Source organism: Puma concolor, chromosome F2 (assembly GCF_028749965.1).
Source record: "Puma concolor isolate L17-30 chromosome F2, mPumCon1.1.hap2, whole genome shotgun sequence".
Lineage (NCBI taxonomy): Eukaryota > Metazoa > Chordata > Mammalia > Carnivora > Felidae > Puma > Puma concolor.
Window position 1 is genome coordinate 10,137,574 of NC_141684.1, and position 21,304 is coordinate 10,158,877.

At 45.1% G+C, this 21,304-nt stretch overlaps 1 long non-coding RNA gene across 5 annotated transcripts in view; it reads left to right on the forward strand.

Annotated features, from left to right (window-relative positions):
* LOC147571826 (uncharacterized) overlaps positions 1 to 21,304 on the forward strand; it is a 114,444-nt gene that overhangs the window by 15,950 nt on the left and 77,190 nt on the right. For 4 of the 5 annotated variants that reach the window (XR_015247071.1, XR_015247068.1, XR_015247072.1 and 1 more), the window contains one exon: positions 10,799 to 10,914. This is a non-coding gene — a long non-coding RNA (uncharacterized LOC147571826). Of the gene's footprint in view, positions 1 to 10,798; positions 10,915 to 18,476; positions 18,569 to 21,304 lie in introns of all 5 variants that reach the window. The other variant, XR_015247070.1, reaches the window with a different exon arrangement.

Here is a 21,304-nt window from a genome sequence, read left to right on the forward strand (position 1 = left end):
TTGATATTACCCTTTCTCAACTGTAAGTTCCATGCAGGAAGTAACCATATCTATATTTAATATTGTGAGCATGCCGGGGCTCCTGGGTGGCTCAGTCAGTTAAGCATCCGACTTCAGCTCAGGTCACGATCTCTCAGTTTGTGGGTTTGAGCCCCGCGTGGGGCTCTGTGCTGACAGCTCAGAGCCTGGAGCCTGCTTCGGATTCTGTGTCTCCCTCTCTCTCTGCTCCTCCTCCACTTGCACTCCATCTCTCTCTCTCTCTCTCTCTCTCTCTCTCTCATTGTCTCTCTCTCAAAAATAAATAACATTAACAAATTGTTAAAAATATTGCGAACATGCTGGGCACAAGATCTGCATTCAGTATGTAAATGCTGAATGATGAGGTCTGTTTCCTTAGCAATGAGGCATTTAGGTTCTCATGACCTTCGTGCTTTATACCCTCCAGATGTGATGTCTCTTCTCTTGCCCAGTTCTCATTATGTCAAGGCCCGTCATCATTTTGGCCATCTTCCTCTCCTTCCTCTGTCTTTTCCTTTTCCTCCTCTTCTTGCCCCTCTTCCTTGTCGTCCTTCTCTTCTTGTTGTTCCACATCTTGTGATATCTCTCTTAGAGCACAGTGCCCCCAACTTGCTCCCAGTATTGCCCTGGATGTGACAGTCATCAAAGGTGACACTGATTTACTCCTGTGCAAGGAACCAGACACAGTACTCAGGATATTGTCTACATTCTTGTTTTTAGGCTGCCCTGCAACCCTGGGATGTGCATACTAACATTTTGTCTTTTTTTTTTTACGTTTACTTACTTATTTTGAAAGAGAGAGAGAGAGAGAGAGAGAGAGCATGAGTGGGGGAGGGGGAGGGTCAGAGAGAGAGAGGAAGAGAGAGCATCCCAAGCAGGTTCCGTGCTGTCAGCAAGGAAGCTGAGGCAGTACTGGATCCCATGAACCGTGAGATCCTGACCTGAGCCGAAATCAAGAGTCAGACACTTAACCAACTGAGCCACCCAGGTGCGCCCATAACATTTTGTGTTTTTATTTTTATTTACTCACTTGCTTATTTACTTATTTATTTTACACTTTATTATTTATTTTGAGAGAGAGCGAGCGTGTGTGTGAATGGGGGAGGGGCAGAGAGAGGTAGAGAGAATCCCAAGCAGGCTTCACGCCATCAGTGCAGAGCACAAGGTGGTTGCCTGCAACAGACTTTGTGGTCTAGCTGTCACTCACTACATCTTTCCACAGTCCTTTCACCAAAAATGGATGGTCTGCTGATTCTTGCCATGAGGCTTTTAAAAATGGATGGGGAGGGGCGCCTGGGTGGCTCGGTCGGTTAAGCGTCCGACTTTGGCTCAGGTCATGATCTCACGGTCTGTGAGTTCGAGCCCCGCGTCGGGCTCTGTGCCGATAGCTCAGAGCCTGGAGCCTGTTTCAGATTCTGTGTCTCCCTCTCTCTCTGCTCCTCCCCTGTTCATGCTCTGTCTCTCTCTGTCTCAAAAATAAATACATGTTAAAAAAAAAATTAAAAATGGATGGGGAAAAGAATGGGAAAGTGATGCCGTGAACCTGTGCTTCCTGAGCCTCTGTGTCAGGGACTAATCACACTGGGAAGGTCCAGATTAACTAAGGAAACCAGTTCTAAGTTTCCAAAATTCAATTTAAATTGCAACTAAAAGGCATTTACACATCCTGGAAAAAGCAGAAAGGCAGCGTCTGGACTGCTTTTGCTGTGGAGGCTGCGAGTCAGTATTATGTCAGGGGTGTGGGAAAGTCAAGGCTCAGGAGACACCTGGCATCTGTGGAAACATAATCCAACAATTGTTACACGCACAGGCTGACGCGCCACAGAAATGAAACAATGGGTCCCTGCAGATAGCATTTTTTGCGCCTAATCATTTGGTTTCAATCTTGACAGTGTTCTGTGGATGCTTGTGGAAGAGGTCCCTCTGGTCAACAAATAGAAGGCTTTTAATTATACCATTAAAATGGGGGGCGAGTAGGCACAGAACCCGACGTGGTGCTACCTGACGTGAACAGAAGCATGAAATGGTTTTGAATAAATGAAGAAGTCTGGGTACTTCCTGCATGTACTTTCCCATGTATTGGCTTTCAACTGTAGGGAAATAATCTGTGGAGTGTGTAAATAGGAGAAAATGCTTTTTAGAAGCTGTTGTTAGATAAAAACATTCAGTTCATTTCGACTGACATGCATTGCATCCAATTTGTTGCTTTTACTTGATTGAAACTGCAATCTGTCCAAAAAGCGATTTAAGAGAAATATGTATTAGTAATTCCCTCTGTGCAAAAAGTTAACACCCGTTTCAAGAGGGGGGTTCAGAGATGGAACAGACCCCTATCTCTGAAGATACTCATCACACAGAAGAAGAGGTTGTATGTATCAGTCAGCTCTTAGTTGCGAGAACAAGTCGTTTGTTTGGTAATGTCTTGTTGTAGAATAAACTCCCCTAAAATTTAGCGGCTTAAAACGATAATTTGTCGTTACTGCTCATGGTTCTACGATTGACTGGTCCAGCCAGGGGGGCCTGGCCTGGTCTCTCGTGTCATTACGGTCAGATATTGGCCGGGGCTACAGTCATCTGAGGGCTTACGGGGCCTGACATCCAGGCTGGCTCATTCCCACGGTGGGCAGCTGGCTGTCATCGGAGACCTCAGCCGTGCTGACAGAGCGCCTACTCCTGGGAAATACAATTAAAAACAAAATCTTCAGGGGCGCCTGGGTGGCGCAGTCGGTTAAGCGTCCGACTTCAGTCAGGTCATGATCTCGCGGTCCGTGAGTTCGAGCCCCGCGTCAGGCTCTGGGCTGATGGCTCGGAGCCTGGAGCCTGTTTCCGATTCTGTGTCTCCCTCTCTCTCTGCCCCTCCCCCGTTCATGCTCTGTCTCTCTCTGTCCCAAAAATAAATAAAAACATTGAAAAAAAAAATTAAAAAAAAAAAAACACAAAATCTTCAAATCCAGAAAACCTCTCTGCAGAGGTAGCAGGATAAGAAAACAGTCTTGTTATCGAATAAGCGCCAAAGCAGAACGTGCTGCAAGTCGACACATTCTGCTAAGTGATCGCGAGGAGGGGTCTCACCCTCTTACACGGCCAAGCAGATGCCACCCATTACTTGCCTGTTCTCCAGATAAACGACAACGACTAGTCCCCAGGTCAGGGGACTTGATGGCACCATTTGTCACACATACTTCATCCTGACTTTACGAGGTAATTGGGGCGACCCTCTGCGTTAGCGAATTGGTTTTTTCCAGAGGGATAACAAACTTCTGATATCTTTATGACAGGAGATTATTTTACAACTTGGAAAAAGGCACCCACTCAAGTTAGGTTCCCACCCTCTGAGAGAAATAGAGAGAGGGAGACAGAAGGGGCCGGGGTGGGAACCGGAACAGGGGCATCCCCCTTCGTGTCTACACTACAAAGAAAGGGCTCCCAGGTCTTTGAGAAAGACAGTTCTAGGTCATAAAGCTGACAAAAGACCTCTCTAGTTTTAGAAAGGGTTTATATACACATTCCAAGTTTTTTTTTCTTAAAAAAAAAAAAAAAACCTTTTTTTTTTAATGTGTATTTATTTTTGAGAGACAGAGAGAGACCAAGAATCCAAAACAGGCTTCAGGCTCTGAGCTGTCAGCACAGAGCCCCATGCGGGGTTTGAACCCACAAACCTTGAGATCATGACCTGACCCCAAGTCAGATACTTAAGGGACTGAGCCACCCAGGCCTCCTGCCAGCCTCTGTATTCTTGAACTTCTGCTACTTTACTCTCACGTTTCTCTGGAAAAATAAATTCCATGTGCTGGTAGCCTCCTTCTATTACTTTTTCTTATTTGTGTGTTTGTTTGTTTGTTTTGTTAGGCTCCATGCCCAGAGTGAAGCCCAATGTGGGGCTTGAACCCATGACCCTGAGGCCAAGACCTGAGCTGAGATCAAGAATCAGACATTTAGCCGGCTGACCCATCCAGATTTTTTTTGAACTTTTTAAATTTATTTTTGAGAGAGAGAGAGAGAGAGAGAGAGAATGAATACGAGCAGGGGAGGGGCAGACAGAGAGGGAGACAGAATCCACAAAGCAGGTTCCAGGCTCTGAGCTGTCAGGACAGAGCCAGATGCGGGGCTGGAACCCGTGAACCACGAGATAAATGACCTGAGCTGAAGTCAGACGCTTAACCAACTGAGCCACCCAGGCACCCCCCCCCACCCCACTTCTCACTTTTGAATAGGCATCTTGTTCTGGAGCATCTGATTGGTGGTGCATAAGTCACGTGGCTGAGTCTAGCTGAAAAGGAGGCTGTGAAAATGAGGTCCTGCCTTCTTTCTCGGGATGTTTCTCAGGATGATGGAACGCATAAGGGGTTTACCTATGTCGGATTACCCCAGTCAGATTTCTAGAGGTCTGCACCTTCTATCGTTCTCTGCCTCCACATCCAGTCTCACAATCAAGCCACATCGATTTTATTGAAAATAACCGTCTTTGTTATGCCAATGGTGAAACTCTTTATGCACGCGTGGATGAAACTTGTCTACTGAGTAGAACGGTGGGATTTGCTGCTTTTAAATTTGCTAATTTATCCTATCGTTTTAAAAACAAAGAGTAGAAATAACTCCTTGCCGTTTGGTGGGTCCATCCTGTTTGTTGAACTTGAGAGAACTTTCCTTTGCCTCAGTATCCCCACTGGTTGAAAAAAGGATGTGGACTGTGTGTCCTCCCAGCTTCTTCCCCACTGCATCAATGAATAGATTTTTTTTTTTTAAACACTAGAAAAGATGGGGAAAAAACAGGAAATCTGTGCCTGAGTCCTTATAGATTAGACAGTCATGAGCTCTGGAATGCAGGGATCTGGTGTATTAGTCAAGCACCAATCCCCTTTTCACAGAGATTGGAACTGGACGCACTTCAACCCTGCCAGCTGAGGCCATGGCTTTTTTGTGCCTTGCAGTAAATCAGTATTGTCAGGATTTCTGATTATCATAACCTCCCGAAATAGAAGGTCATTATTCTCTTCCCATTCCAGGCTCAACAGAATTGTGCCTGATTAAAACTTTACAGGGAATGCAGGGAGGCTTTAGCAATTTTTCTCTCCCCCTGCCGTTTACTATGTTTTTCTTCTTAAAAATTTTTGTATGCGTTAGAACTATTTTGTTTCTGCATTCCTTAAGAGGCGGCTTGCATATGTTATGAGAGATGGTTGCAGTATTAAGGTGTTGAGAATCCTTGATGGCCCTGGTGTGCTACAGGAAGTTAACACAGTGTCTTACAGTGATTCACTGAGAGCTGTTGAACTCCATGGAAACTTCTTTGTAGAAGAACAAAAGCCTAAGGGCATCTTTGTCGTCAATATGTTCTCACCTCCCAGTGAATGAGAAGAAGGAATAAACCCACAATAATGAGAGTACAGCCTCATGGCATTTTTACTCTGAATGATATTTCAGAGGATACTCTGGAAGATCTCGCTCCACACCATGTACAAAGATATTTTTAGACTGTCTATGTGTTTATAATCTTGCTACAATATTGCTGCACCGTGAACAACAACCATGAAATCTGACCGTGTTTTCACAATGGAAATCTCGAAGAACTTCGTAAAAGCATAAGGAGCGTTTGCTAAGGATGTTGGGATTCAGGGATACTTGAAAAATATTTTCTTCTGGGGGCGCCTGGGTGGCGCAGTCGGTTAAGCGTCCGACTTCAGCCAGGTCACGATCTCGCGGTCCGTGGGTTCGAGCCCCGCGTCGGGCTCTGGGCTGATGGCTCAGAGCCTGGAGCCTGTTTCCGATTCTGTGTCTCCCTCTCTCTCTGCCCCTCCCCCGTTCATGCTCTGTCTCTCTCTGTCCCAAAAATAAATAAACGTTGAAAAAAAAAATTTAAAAAAAAAAAAAAAAATATTTTCTTCTGTTCTCTAGAGGGAGACTTGGTGGTAGGTGATGTGAAATGTTGGGGTCTGGGAACGAACAGTCAGGAAGGAATTCTTGAGGGGTGCCCAGGTGGCTCAGTCAGTTAAGTATCTGACCCCTGATTTTGGTTCGGGTCAAGATATCAGGGTTTGTGGCTTTGAGCCCCACCTCAAGGGAGGATTCTGCCCCTTCCCTGCTCTTTCTTTCTCTCACTCAAAATAAATAAATAAAACTAAAAAAAAAAAGAAAGAATTCTTGAGACGTCTTCGGTGCAAACAAGGTGGTTTTATTAAAGCACGGGGACAGGACCCGTGGGCAGAAGAGCTACACTGGGATTGTGAGAAGTGACTGATTATATACTTTCAAGCTGGGAGGGGGTTAGAGATAGTGTAAGTCTCTAAGGAATTTGTAAGTAAGGTTTCCAGGCCCTTGAGTAGCTTGCTGCTATTGGGACAAGGTCATTTACTACTGTCTCAGTCGTGAGACCCTTCAGATATGTATCAGTGGGCCATACGTTTGCAGGCTAATTGTTAACATATATCTCGGGGCATAGGCAGAGATAAAGGAAGTCGAAGGGATTTTTATATGCTGAAGAAGACTTACTGGATCCTGGAGGTCAGGTTTATGTCAAGCTAAGGTTGCCTTTTGCTGCTAGCAAAGTATTCACATTGAGGCAGCTGAGTTCTTGGAGGAAGGTCACTTGGTCTGTCTCAAGTATTTGTCAACGGGATGTAAGTTACAAAGAAGTTTAATATTTGTATTTTTTTAAGTTTATTTATTTATTAGAGAGAGAGAGAGAGGGAGAGAGAATGAGCCGGGGAGGGGCAGAAAGAGAGGGAGAAGAGAATCCCAAGCAGGTTCCACACTTTCAGTGCAGAGCCTGTCTTAGGGCCCCATCTCATGAACCGTGAGATCGTGACCTGAGCCGAAATCAAGAGTCGATGCCTAACCGACTGAGCCACCCAGGCGCTCCAGAAAGTTTAATATTTTTCTGTATTTCTTTTGCCTTTGTTCTCCACATTAGTGGGGATGAAACTGGGGAGAAGAGTTCACATCACCCAGAAGCAGTGTCAGTTGCTTACAGTAAAAGTTGGGTTTGTACTGTGCTCCCAGAAGTCACGTAATTTTCCAGAAAAGCAAAAGTTCTGGATTTCTTTTAGCATTTATTTATTTTTGAGAGAGAGAGAGAGAGAGAGAGCGAGCCTGAGCAGGGAAAGGGTAGAGAGAAAGGGGGCTAGAGGATTCGAAGTGGGCCCCAAGCTGGGACAGCAGCGAGCCCGACGTGGGGATCAAACTCATGAACCGTGAGATCATGACCTGAGCTGAAGTTGGATTCTCAACTGACTGAACCACCCATGTGCCCCTGTTCAGGATTTTAATAGATGTCTAGTAACCTAGTAATTTTTCAAAAAAGCATATTAGCTGGGCCTCACGGGTGGCTCCCTCTGGTTCAGGCTGGTCGAATCTTTTCACAAAAGCATATTCTCCTTTTACGTTTCTCTTTTGACAAGTATTTACTGAACACCAATTATGTTCCAGATACTGATCTAGGTACTAGAGGAACAGGGGTGAAAAAACAACCAGATGTGCTCTCTGCCCTCAAGGAGCTCATAGTCTAGTGGATGAGAAAGATAGTGAATAATTAAGCATTTAATAAATACGACCATTTCAGATACTGAGGAGTGCTATGCAAAATAATAATAATAATAATTATTATTATTATTATTATTTTGAAAATTAAAAAAAGAGGGGCACCTGGATGGCTCAGTAGGTTAAACATCTGACTTTGGCTCAGGTCATGATCTCCCAGTCCGTGAGTTTGAGCCCCGCGTCAGGCTCTGAGCTGACAGCTCAGAGCCCGGAGCCTGCTTCAGATTCTGTGTCTCCCTCTCTCTCCGCCCCACCCTTGCTCGCACTCAGTCTCTTTCTGTCTCAAAAATAAGTAAACATCAAAACAATATTTTTAGTTAAAAAAAAGAAAGAAAAGAGAGAAGAAAGAAGTACTTCCCTAACATTGTGTCCTTATTTCCAAAGGATTTTACTGTCTACTAAGTAAGAAATGGATGAAAAGACCCTGACCGTAGTAAAAGAATAAACACACACACACACACACACACACACACACACACACACACACACACACTTTGTAATAATCACATTACCTCAGCATGAGATTGAAGCAAAGCATGGACACAGATATCCAATTTGTGCAATCCAGCTTCGTGCAAATAGCTGTAATTTATCAAGGTTCTGCTACAAAGGCAGTAAAAATAAAAGCACCAGGAATGGCTGTTGACCCATGAGAACACCATAGTCATCGCATGCTTCACTCACAAGGGGACACTGGAGACACTAGCCAGCCCCTCCATCACAGGCCCAAGAAATTCACTGCTGCTCTGGACGGTCCCCAACTACACACATATGGGGATATTTATTGCCCATTTACTCCTAAGCGCCAGGCACCATGGTCGGCACTTAATGTGCACTCTTTCAGTTAATCCTTGCAGAACCCCCCGAGGCAGGGAACATAACCCCCCCCCTTTTGCAGATAAGGACCTTGAAGCCCAAAGCCTGACAATTGACCTGACACATGGATAATGAGTGACAAGTGTGAGACCAGTCTGTCTAACTCCAAAGCCAACTGCTTTGTCCAGGCTGAGGGCACGAGAAGGCTAAAAACATCCAGGGCAGGGGGTCTGGGACTCTCACAAGGTGAATTAGCGGTCTACCAATGCAGTAAGTCTTTAGCCTACTGTCTTCCTTATTTTAGCTTCGATGGTGACCAGTGGGTCTAGCAGCATTTTAAAAGGTGCACTAAGTAGACACTTAGAATGATCTGAATCCCTCTAGCCTTTTGGGATTAAAACTACGTCTAGGAAGGTGATGAAGTTTCAGAGGGAGGGTGGGGGTCAGGCGCCGATGGCCAAAAAGGAGTTCCTAAGAGGTCTTTAGTGCAAAAGACGATTCATTAGAGCCCGGGGACAGGACCTGTGGGCAGAAAGAGCTGCACTGGGGTGGTGAGGGGTGACTGGTTAAATACTGTGGAGTTGGGGGAGGGAAAGGCAAAAGGGAGGTTTCCAAAGAGAAACCTCGTGTGCTAAAGAGAACTCCTGAGATACTGGAGGCCCAGCTATTGTCAAGCTAAGGTGGTTTTTTCCCCCTAGCAAAGCATTAACATGAAGACAGTAGGGAGTTGCTGGAGAAATGTTCTACTCCACCAGCCTCAAGCATCTGTCCGGTGGGCTCCAGTTTACAAAGGAATTTAATTTCATTTACATTTTCTTCTTGTCTTCTTTCCCCCATCACTGGACGGGAGGGTGATGTTAGGGCTCCAGGAAACTGTGACTGTAGGTTTCTGGAGATTGCCTGTTTTTTTGTTTTGTTTTGTTTTTGTAAATCATTAAGTTGCAGACTGATTGAGACTCATCCTGCAGGACTGTGATCTCTATCAGTTAACCACTTGTTTTTCCCTTTCCTTTGTTCTTGGGTAGCTAGGAGAGCCTGAAGAATGTCACAGGTGTCCCACCTGGTGTGTGTGGGGGGGGTGTGTGTGGCGTGTCAGCTTGTGCTTTGTTCTCAGCTTGCCTTTGATGCCCCCATTGATAAGCTTCTTCCATTCATATTTTTAAAAACCTCATATATTGGGGCATCTGGGTGGCCCAGTTGGTTAAGCTTCTGACCCGTGGTCTCAGCTCGGTTCTCGTCGCAGGGTCTTGATCGCAGGATTGTGAGTTCAAGCCCAGTGTTGGGCTCCATGCTGGGTCTGAAGCCTAATTAAAAAATAAAGAAAAACTAACAGCCTCGTGTATTATGAACAGCTTACTAAGACAATAAATATTTGTATACCAGAATTAACATCCATAAACAGAGTTGCAGTTCAAAAGTAGTCATGTGTTTATTTGCTTATGAATTATCAAATTGCTTTTTGGAAAGCTTGTACGAATTTATTCTCCCATCGACTGTGTGACAATCCAGTTTCCCTGTATTTTCACCAACACTACATTATCTTTTATTTTGCTGTTTTCTTGACCCCAAATATTTTATTATGGTTCTGATTTGCACTTGTTGCTTGAGAGGATTATCATTGTTTTTTTTTCCATCTTCACATGTGTTAACCTGTGCATATCTTTTATTCAGAATCTCTTTTGAAGAGTTTATCTATTTGTAAAACCCTCCATTTTGTCTTCTTTTATTTATTTTTTGTAAAACTTTCTTTAAAAAATATTTTTTAATGTTTATTTTTGAGAGGGAGAGACAAAACATGAGCTAGGAGGGGCAGAGAGAGAGAGGGAGACACAGAATCTGAAGTGGGCTCCAGGCTGTGAGCTATCAGCACAGAGCCCAATGCAGGGCTTGAACTCACGAAATGCGAGTTCATGACCTGAGCTGAAGTTGGATGCGCTTAACTGACTGAGCCACCCAGACGCCCCTGTTTCTTTCTCTTTCTTTCTTTTTTAAAGTTTATTTATGCGTCTTAGAGAGAGCAAGCAGCGGAGGGGCAGAGAGAGAGACAGAGAAAGAGAATCCCAAGTAGGCTCCACACTGTCAGCACAGAGCCGGATGTGTGGCTCGAACCCACAAATCACGAGATCAGGACCTGAGCCGAAATCAAGAACCAGACGCTTAACTGACTGAGCCACCCAGGCACCCCAACACTCTGTTTCTGAAATACAGGATATTTCTAGTGTGCGAGCCCGAATGAGCATTTATCTCACGCTGGAGAAAGAGGTGGAATCAGTTGCTGCATAGAATAAAGCTCCTGGTAGGGCACAGACAGGCTGCTGGTGTGTGGATGTGTGGCCTAAAACTGTGAGCTTAGCGGCCACAGAGCTGGTTTCTGAATGGCACGTACCTGGAGGCCATCCTATGTGAAATTCCACTGTTCTCTTCACAGCGCTTCCTTGGGTCTGGAGTCTCTCTGATCTATTCTGCCTTTACCCTGCCGAGGACAGATCACCTTGAGCAAAGTGCAACAGGACTGGTTCCATAACTCGAGTCTTTAAAAGGAAGGTAAACGGGAACTTCTTGTCTCATTCTCATACTTTACGGATCTATAAAGGCACAAAAACATGGTTGTGTAATTTTGCTGTTAACACAGATAAGTCATGTTTACACTAGACAGTAACAACCGATTGCCATCAGTGCGTCTGAGCTGTTTTCAGAGACCAGTCTGTTCCCATGTTATCATCTAAACGCGACGTTGGGGCAGGGAGAGTTAAATTGGGGAGAACAAAACAGTTTTTGTAGGGCTTTCTGACTACTACAGGGTATCCAGCAGCCACGGCACAATTTCACTTTTCCCACCAATCTTGACGGTCTCCAGCAGGTGTCTCTTGTGTGCTAACAAAGGCAATCATAAGGTCACATGTGGTCAGCCATGTTTCTTCTGCTTCTGGCTTTGGGCAAAGTCCACATCTGGGGCTCTCATTTTAACCCCTGAGCCCTAAGGCATAATGAGATCCACCGTGAACTATCATGAGATCCACGCTGGGACCGGACTGGATGGGGTGAAGGCACATCTTTGTGTTATAGCCATCAGCTCCTAGAGATTGTGCAGTTGGGTTGGAATGCTATAACTTGGCAATAAAAAGATTACATGGATCAGAGAAAAGTGTGGGTGCTGGGACACACATGAGATTGTTAATTTGGTTTATCTTGGGTATGAAGGAAAAGAAGAGAGACAAACCTTGGGGAAGAAATGAAAGTAAAAGAAAACAGTACCGCCCCCCCAAAACAAAAACAAAAACAAAACACACAAACAACAAACGAGAAAACCAAACAGAAAAACAAAAAACTCTTCCTCCAGACCCCAAGTTGTATATAATGACATTTATATGAAATTATATTTATTTACATGCACATGCATGTAAAATTAGGAAATAGGTGAGATGGACTGGTCTCAGCTGATTTTTAGCAGTACCCATGCTTTTTGTGACAAAAGCGGGTGTATTGTAGGAATCTTTTGATAGAAACAAAGACAGAATCCATGGTTGTGTGTAGATACGTTGTAGGTGTAGATGAAAGCAAGGAGGTAGGTGTGGAAAGATACAAATGTGTATTAGTCTGCAACAGCTGCTATAACAAAGTACCATATACTAAATGGCTTAAGCAACAGAAATTCATTTTCTCACAATTCTGGAAGCTAGAAGTCCAAGACCAAGGTGTTGAAGGATTCGTTTCTTCTGAGGTCTCTTTCTTTGCCTTGCAGATGGCTGTCTTCTCATATCTTCACATGGTCTTCCCTTTGTGTGTTTGTCCTAATCTCTTCTTATAAAGACACCAATATTATTGGTTTAGGGCGCACCTATAGTCCTCATTTTGACTTAATTACCTTTTTAAAGATCCTATCTCCAAATAGAGTCACATTCTGAGATATTGGAACTTAAGACTTCAACATAGGAAATTTTGGGGAGACACATCCCAACCCATACCAACATCCAACTGTTAATATTGGATATTTCAGAAGATAGGGTGAGAAGGAACATAGAAGCAGCTGATTAGCTCTGTTTTATGTATTTTTTTTACTATTTCTCATGTTTCAACAAGCATGTATTCCTTTCCTAGTTTGACAAATACTAAACTGGTTTAATCCATAAAGGGTGTGTATTCGCTTGTAGGACAGCAAAGTTCAGAAGTTGTGCTTCAGGCCGTTTGTTCCAGGGGGTTCTGACATCATCAGGGCAATTCTCTGAACTCTGCCATTTTCTATATGTTGCTTTGCCCTCCACATGCCACCTTGTACTGTTCATTCTTTAGCTTCTGGAAGCCATGTTTGTTGCAAGGGTTCTGGAACACACAGCTTCAACCTGGCTATCCACAGGAAAGTGGTTCCTTTCCTTTAGTTCCTATGGAAAAGAGAGGCACTTCCTGCCCAGAAGCTTCAACAAATATGTCTTCCTGCCTTGCTAGTTTGAACTGAGTCACACGTTCTACTGCAAACCAACGTTGGTGGCCAAAGGGTCACATGCTGATTGCTTACGTCTATTGAAGCGCGGCTCCTAGAGCTGAAGGTAGTATCGATCTAGTGTTGCCGAAATTGGAGGGAGGGTAGTTCTCCAGTAGAAAATCTGTGTTCTGTTGGTGTGTGGGGGGGGGAGGTGGATGTTGGGCAAGCAACCAACCAAAGCCTTCTACGACTCACCAGGGTCTCCATGGTGGTCTCTCAAGTTCAGTTCTTGTCTCAACTCTCAGGTCCAGCAACACTTCAACACAGCCTCTGCATTTCTCACCTCTGAGTGTATTCACTTCACAGTTAACAAAAATCTCCTCTTAGAACATAGGTTTGTGCAGGGCAGGTGTTTCCACAGCACTGGGAACGGTGAGTGGCATTTTAAACGTATTTGTGTAGATGGAGTAGATGAACACACAGGTACTGAGTGTGAGCTGGGTGCTAGACTATTCTAAACACAGAGGATCCAGTGATAAAAACCCTATGTCTCTGTTTTCCTGGAGTTTACATTCCAGTGGAGGGAGTGGTACGCAAATAAATATATCATCAGACTAGCCCTATGTGCTAGGAAGAGACGTGAAGTTTGGGTCGGAATAGCCTGTGATGGGGAGACAGAAGGGCGCCATTTTATTTTCTTTCCCAGTTGTATATCACTATGATTGACAAATAAAAACGGTATATATTTAGGTTCTACAATATGATGTTTTGATGTACATATACCTTGATTACCACAATCAAGCTAGTTAACAAATCCATCATTTCACATAGGTACTTTTTTTTGTGTGTGTGTGTGGTGAGAACACTTGAGATCCATTCTAGAAGGTTGCTATTTTAGAGAAGGTGGTCAGAGAAGACCTCTATGATAACAGAGACACCTGATCGGAAACCTAAGTGACGGAAGGGAGCAAGGCTTCGGGATATTTAGAGGACAAGTTATTTCAGATAGAGCATCTTCAAAGACCGTTCTCTCATTTTATCCAGTAGGACTTTTTAGTTTGCCCATGCAACAAAAATTAACTGAGATTATTTTAAGCAACCAAAGAAGAATTTCTCATAAAGTGCAGAGGGGTTACTTAGGACCCAATGGCAGGTATGTGGCAGGGTCAGGAGCAGGTGAATGAAGAGCTAGAACAACAATTAGGACCCAGAAGGAGCTTTCTCCATGCACCCATCTACTCCACTAAGCATTAATTAGCTAACCAATTGGTTAAAATCTCTTCCCCATATTCTAGTAACAGTTGGAGGTGGTGGTGGGGTCAAAGCCAGACAGTATACAATATAAATAAAGAAAATCTGTAGTGTGTCAGATGGTGATAAGTTCTAGGAACAATACAGCAAGGACAGGGGGTAGGAGATATTATACAGCGTTTTAATTTTTTTTTTTTAATTTTTTTTTTCAACGTTTTTATTTATTTATGGGACAGACAGAGACAGCATGAACGGGGGAGGAGCAGAGACAGAGGGAGACACAGAATCGGAAACAGGCTCCAGGCTCCAAGCCATCAGCCCAGAGCCCGACGCGGGGCTCGAACTCACGGACCGTGAGATCGTGACCTGGCTGAAGTCGGACGCTTAACCGACTGCGCCACCCAGGCGCCCCAGCGTTTTAATTTTTAATTGGGGAATAAAGAGAGATCTCACTGAAAAGTTGATATTTGAACAAATCTTTTCTTTTAAGTTTATTTATTTTGAGAGAGAGAGAGAGAGCACACACGTGCGGGGGGGGGGGGGGGCAGAGAGAGAGAGGGAGGGGGAGAGAGAGAGAGAATCCCAAGAGAATCCCTCACTGTCAGCACAGAGCCCAACTTGGGGCTGGATCCCACAAGCCGTGAGATCATGATCCAAGTTGGAATCAAGCGTCTGACATTCAATGGACTGAGCCACCCTGGTGCCCTGATACTCGAACAAACCTTAAAGGGGTGAATGCCTGCATTACCGGCCCTCGGGCTCTCTGGAGGAAGAGATTCCAGGCTGAGAGCAGAGGGAACACAAAGGCCCTGAGGCAGCATTTCCAGCAACAGCAGAGAGGCCTGGGGGGAGGGGCAGAGTGAGCCAGAGGGAAGTTAGCTGGAGATTAGATCGGTGATACTGGGGGCGGCCATATGGGTTTTTTGAACTGTTTTAGGTCTCGACTCTGAGGTCTGACACTAGGACACAATTAAGGAGGGACTGAAGGAGTCTGGTTAGAGTCGGGACGGAGTCACCTCCTGCTGTAAAGGAGACTGAGAGGGGCGAGGGCAGAGGCAGGGATGCGTGTTAGGAGGCTCCTAAAATAACCCAGGAGAGAGACGACAGTAGCAGAGAGGTGCTGAACCCGAATGCAACTTTTTTTTTTTTCCTCCTGAAGACTTCATTTCTCTTCTGCTTCACCTGCACAGCCAGTCCTGGCTTCTTGGCATCTCAAGTTAGACGCCTTTCTTCCCAATCAGAGACCCTGAAGTCTCTGTTCTAACACCCCAGCTCAGGCTGGGTAATGTGCTCCCTCCTAGTCCACTCAGCCCTGGCTGGGGCATGCGGGGATACGGTACAAGCTGTGCGGCTGGGGCCTCCCCATCAGTGATTTGAGGCACCCCCTGGATGACCCCTGCTCTGATCTACACCCCTAAATATATCTATTAATCCCCACAAACTGAATGCCTCTTTCATTCCCTCTTTTTGCCTTTACCTGTCTAGCTTTTTAAGAACTGTACTCGGAGACCCCTCAACCTTCTGTCTTCTTTAGGCTTCCTTCATACTCTTTATAATTGGGTCACATGATCACTCTATTTTTTTTTTTATTAAACAGTTATAAAATATTTATTTATTTTTGAGAGAGAGAGAGAGAGAGAGAGCGCTAGTGGTAGAGGCACAGAGAGACAGGGAGACACAGAATCCGAAGCAGGCTCCAGGCTCTGAGCTGTCAGCACAGAGCCCGATGTAGGACTTGAACCCACGAGCTGCAAGATCATGACCTGAGCTGAAGTCGGACGCTTAACCAACTGAGCCACCCAGGCGCCCCCTCACTCTGTATTTTATTTTATTTTATTTTATTTTATTTTATTTTATTTTATTTTATTTTATTTTATTTAAAAAAATGTTTTTAATGTTTATTTATTTTTGAGAGACAGAGACAGAGCATGAGAGTGAGCAGGAGAGGTGCAGAGAGAGGGAGACACAGAATCTGAAGCAGGCTCCAGGCTCCAAGCTGTCAGCACAGAGCCCGACGTGGGGCTCGAACTCACAGACCGCGAGATCATGACCCGAGCCGGAGTCGGCCGCTCAACTGACTGAGCCACCCAGGCGCCCCTCTCACTCTGTATTTTAATTGTCACTCATTATTGAAGTTGGCTCTGTGATGGTAAAACACTGTATCCCCTTCAGTATTATCAGCACCTAACGACGCTAGGCACATATTGCTGGGCTCGATTATTGCTTTCACATTGAGTTAAGTTTAACTTTGATATATTCACAAATTGATTTCTTTGCTCTGATGTCTCTTCCTGCCCTCCTAGCTGGAAATAAGATGTCTCTTAGGTTGCATGTGTCACTTGCACTTTGGCATGTACTGATGCCTAGTACAGTGCTGATCTCTGTTTTTCTTGGTTGTGAAGGAGCATGAATTTTGTAGGATTCCTACAGGAAAAAGATCTCCTGGGTAGGAAGGCACCTCTCTGGACCGGCAGGTGGCGCTCTAAGCAAGACAGAGATGTGCAGAACTGGTTTCCTGCTCTTGGCCGTGTGTAGGGAAAGAAGCCTGTTCATTTTCACAACAGATACCTATTTCTTCCTTCCTGAAGTGTTCCTGTGATTATCGATTAGGATGTGGAAGAATCTGCAAGTTCCATCGTTAAAGCCGAGGAATTTTTAAATGTGTCTTGTGCACCAGCCGGGAAAGCACAGGTGCTGTTGAGAAGTATCTTTGGGGTGGAATCAGCCTGGTCTTCTGCAGTGACAATGCCTTCCGAATCCATTAGAGGCAGAAAAACAGCAGATTGCTCTCAGAAAGTGCAAGAATAACCTTTCTTGCTGTCTGTAGTAAATACCTCCCTGACCTGCCGTTTTCAGCCACAGCCTGTGAACACCCTCAGGGACACAGCCTGCAATCTCAACCCATGGCTCTGCAGAGAAGGGTGATTGGCAACAGAAAGTATGCTATCTCCACCTGGGCGTAACCTGCTTGTTCTTTGGGAGGTCTGGGTGATCTGCCTGTGACAGCTGTCACCCACTGACATCTTGTAGTAAGTCATTTATCTGTCTAGAAGGAGGGGTACATACATCGATCAGTCCTCACTGCTCCAAGCACATCCATCTCGAGTTATTCCTTCAATTAAGGGGGGATAGAGTTCTTCAGATGAGAAAATGAAACTCTTACTTCTTTTAGATCTAGCTCAAAAGTCACTTGTCCAATGACACCTTCCCTGAAGCCTCCTCTACAATAGGAATTCACATTTAGTGAATATTTGTAGGTGTTAGGCATTGTGTTAGGTTCTTTCAAATACATTTTTTAATCCTTGCAATAACGGTGTGGTCATTATTACCATCATCATTTTCATGGAGGAAACTGAGGCTCGGAGAGACTTAAGGTAATTCGTCTGAGGACCCACAGTGAGGGAATGGTAGAGCTGGGAAGAGGACCCTGTTTGCCCGGTCCCTTATACATGTCAAGTTAATTGCTCCCTTCTTTGTTTCCACAGACCTTGATGTTTACTTCTATCTTGGGTTTTTTGGCATAGCTCCCTCTTGTGTCCCCTAGGCCTTAGCACAATGGACAGCTCACTACACACGTCCCCTTTAACCTTGCCCAGTTGAATGACAGCCCTCTGCAAAATTAGAAGCCTTTGAGATCTCCTGTGTGGGTTGATTGCCTCCCTTTACAGTCTCTGCAGGGCTGTATCCTGACCCATAATTGGAACCCTCAACACCCTCTTACCCTCTTTTTCTTTTCCAATCCATCCTTCCTCTCTCAAAGCATAAAAGGAATGACTGCATCGTTTATTCTTGGCAATGAATCGACTGTTTATACGTCAGCCCAAAATATGTTTTAGCTGAACGAGATTCTCAAATTCTTTCAGTCGTGAAATGTTAAAAGCTAGGTAGGTGCAAGCTGCTGAACGCTAGGTGGTACTGTTCCTCTTCACTGGGATACCAGTGACCACACACAGGGTCCCTCTGCTTCCACACTGTGCTGAGTCCTGAGACCCGCCTCTGGTGCCCTGCATAATTTGTTCATTTTGTACATAAATGCTGCTGTTTCTACTGGGACACAGGAAAATCACTGACACATAAGCATCCCCTCCTGTGCCCTTGCCTGTAATGAATGACCCTATGCCTTCCCATCCTTTTCATGGGGATCTAGTGTCCATGGGGCTTCTAATTTCCCTCAGCCTATGCCTTCCTTGCTCTAAAAAATCCTACCACTTTCATGCAGATAATTTTCCGATTTCAAGAAGGTCGAGGCTGCATTTACTGCTTTTTTCTCCCCTTATTGCCTTCTCTATTTTCCTTTCTTCCTGTGAATTTTCTTCATTTTGTCAAAAAGTCCTTCTCATGCCACCTAGTGCATTTCTAGCTTTCTCCTAAGGCCCCCTTTAGTCTTCCAGGGATCTCTTCTCAGTCAGTCTTTAAGTTCTGTTCTTCTCCACAGCACATTCTCGGCCCTCAGTGATCATGCATAAGAAGGACACATAGAAGGTGTAGAGGAATCTAGAGGAGTGTCAGATGCTGTTGGAGGAACAGGTAAAGTCTACATGGTGATGATGGTGTTTAGAGCTGCACATGGAGGTATGGGTAGACTTAGTTCTTCTGTAACTTTTGTGTTTCTTTTAAAATGCTGCTCTGCCCTTTTCACAGATGAGAATACTGAGGCCCACACAGGTGTAAGTTCTGAGTTAAGACTGTGAAGCTAGGAAGTAGCAGAACTACTGATTAAGTGACTTAAGTGGGTTCTTCCATCATCCATCCACCCATCATCCATCTATTCATCCACCCATTCATCTTCCCTCCATCCATCCATGTGTCCACCCACCCATTATCCATCCGTCTATCCAACCATCCATCCATCCACCTACCCTCCATCCATCCATCCATCTGTCCATCTATCCATCCATCCACCCATCCATCTATCCACCCACCCATCATTCATTCGTTAGAAGATTTAAGTCCTGCTTAAGATTGCATAATTAATAAGTAGCAACCCTTCTACTCTTATAAGTTTAGTGAGTTGTTTTCACCATTCAGTCATCCATCCATCATTCATTACATTCATTCATTCATTTCTGCATTCAACACTTGTTGAATATTGAATGAATCCTATTATGTGTTGTATAATATACGCACTAGACATATAACAGTGAGCAAAAAACTAAGTCCCAGGGGGCTTACAATTCGGTGACAGGAGTGGGGGGGAAGCAGACAACAAACAACAACAACCAATACATAGTATGTCAGAGATGATGATGTCACACTGTGATGTGTGTGTGCGCACATGTGTGTGCTCCGTTCATGTGTGTGTCATCTTGGCAGGTGTCAAGGAGGTTAGGGTGGGAAGGACAAACATGTGCCCCAACAATTGTGATATCGACCTTTTCCTTATGAGTCGCTGTACGCTGGGAGGAAGGAGTGAGAGAGGAGTCGGCCAGTGTAGGCCTCCGGAGGCAGGAAGTTGTTCACCATAAACTTCTCTTAGAGAAGAAGCTGGGAATCATTTATTTTTATTAATTTTTTTAAAAGCAGGCTCCACGCCCATTATGGAGCTTGAACACATGACCCTGAGATCAAGAGTCACATGCTCTATCGGTGGAGCCCGTCAGGGACCCCTGGGAATCACTTCTTGACAACAGTCTCTAGGGGTGCCTTGGTGTCAGTTAAGCCTCTGACTCCTGATTTCGGCTCAGGTCAGGATCTCACGGTTCATGGGATTAAGTCCCACATCATTGGGATTCTCTCTCTCCCTTCTCTCTTCTCTCTCTGCCCCTCCTCTGCTCTCTCAAAATAAATAAGTAAACAATTTTTCCTGATGTGGGTGTGCTTTCATCCTCCCCCCGCCCCCTTTTACTTCAAAATAAAGCGGGGAAAAAAGTCTGAGAGTTGAGGTTTCTGTCAGTGGTTCACACTAAGATTTCAGCATGCCTCGCGGAGGACATTCCTTCGCAGATGGCCACGTTACAGAGTGAGGGAAGGGGGGCATTGCCGGCAGAGGAAGCAAATACTTGGGGGGAAAGTCGGTGCAGATAGAAGAAGAAAGGCAAAGGCATCAGAGTGGTAAGAGGAAAAAGCAGTGACGTTGGGGCCATGAAAGTGGGCAGACCTTGATGGCGTTCTAAGGCAATGAGGGATCATCGGTTGTTTGAAAATTGGGTGCCTCCCTGCTTTACAGATGGACAATCTGACCCAGAAAGCTGGCTCCCAAGCCACTCACTTGACTACTTCTGCTCTTTTGTCCCCAGGATTAGACAAAGGAGAGAGAAGGGTGGGGGAAAGAGGCCCAGATTTCCAGGGAGAGACATAAGGTCGCCTGGTAGATGCAGTGGATTACTGGGGCAATCTCCGACACCCCACACTTGGATCCTGAATAATACCTAACATAGAATCATGCAGACCCTCTGTTTTCCTCTCAGAACACAGGGTGTGGTCCCCTGCCATCACTGACGTCAAGCCCCTACCGCGCCATCCATGCGGTCCAGATTCCTCAAAATTTCTGCTAGTTTCTAGAGACTTGTACTCTGTCCGGTCACGGCTGCCCCTGAGGTTTGGCTTCTGGAAGACTCTTGTCTCTAAATTAGACAAGAGTTGGTTGGTTCTTCACTTCTCTGGGTTGGTTCTTCACTCTCTGCCCTCACTGACTCTCCTCCACAAACATGTGTTCCGGTCACACCGGTCACACGTGTGACTCTGGAGGAGGGCTTGTCCCAGTTACTACTGCCATGTCACAAACCGCCTGGAACTTAATGATATGAAACAGCAGTAATCTTATTACGGTCATTGTTTTTTAAAAAAATCAGGAATGCGGGCAGTGCCCTGCGGAGAGGGTTTCTCTACTCCCCAATACGTGAGGCCTCAACTGCGGGTGACAATTTCAGTGGAGTGGAGTAGGGTCGGGGGGTTCCCTGAATCATCTGCGTGTGACTCAAAGGCTGTGCCCAGCTAGGACTGTCCACTGGGGCGCTTACCCATGGCCTCTTCATGTGGCTAATGCTTCTCACAGCAAGGCTGGATTCCAAGAGGGGGGATCTCCAGAGCAACCATTTGAGACAACCCATCAGAAAACATAAGATTGATCTTGTGTGATCCAGCCTCTGCTCGGAGCACCCATAAGCCTGCACTTACTCAAGGATGGGGAACATAGACCCCTACCTGTCAATGGGAGATATGTTAAAGAACTCATGGCCATTTTTGTAACCACCAAAAGAAGGCTATAGTGCAGTGAGGCAATGATAGAAAATTTAATTTTATTCACCCTTAGAAGTCTTTAGC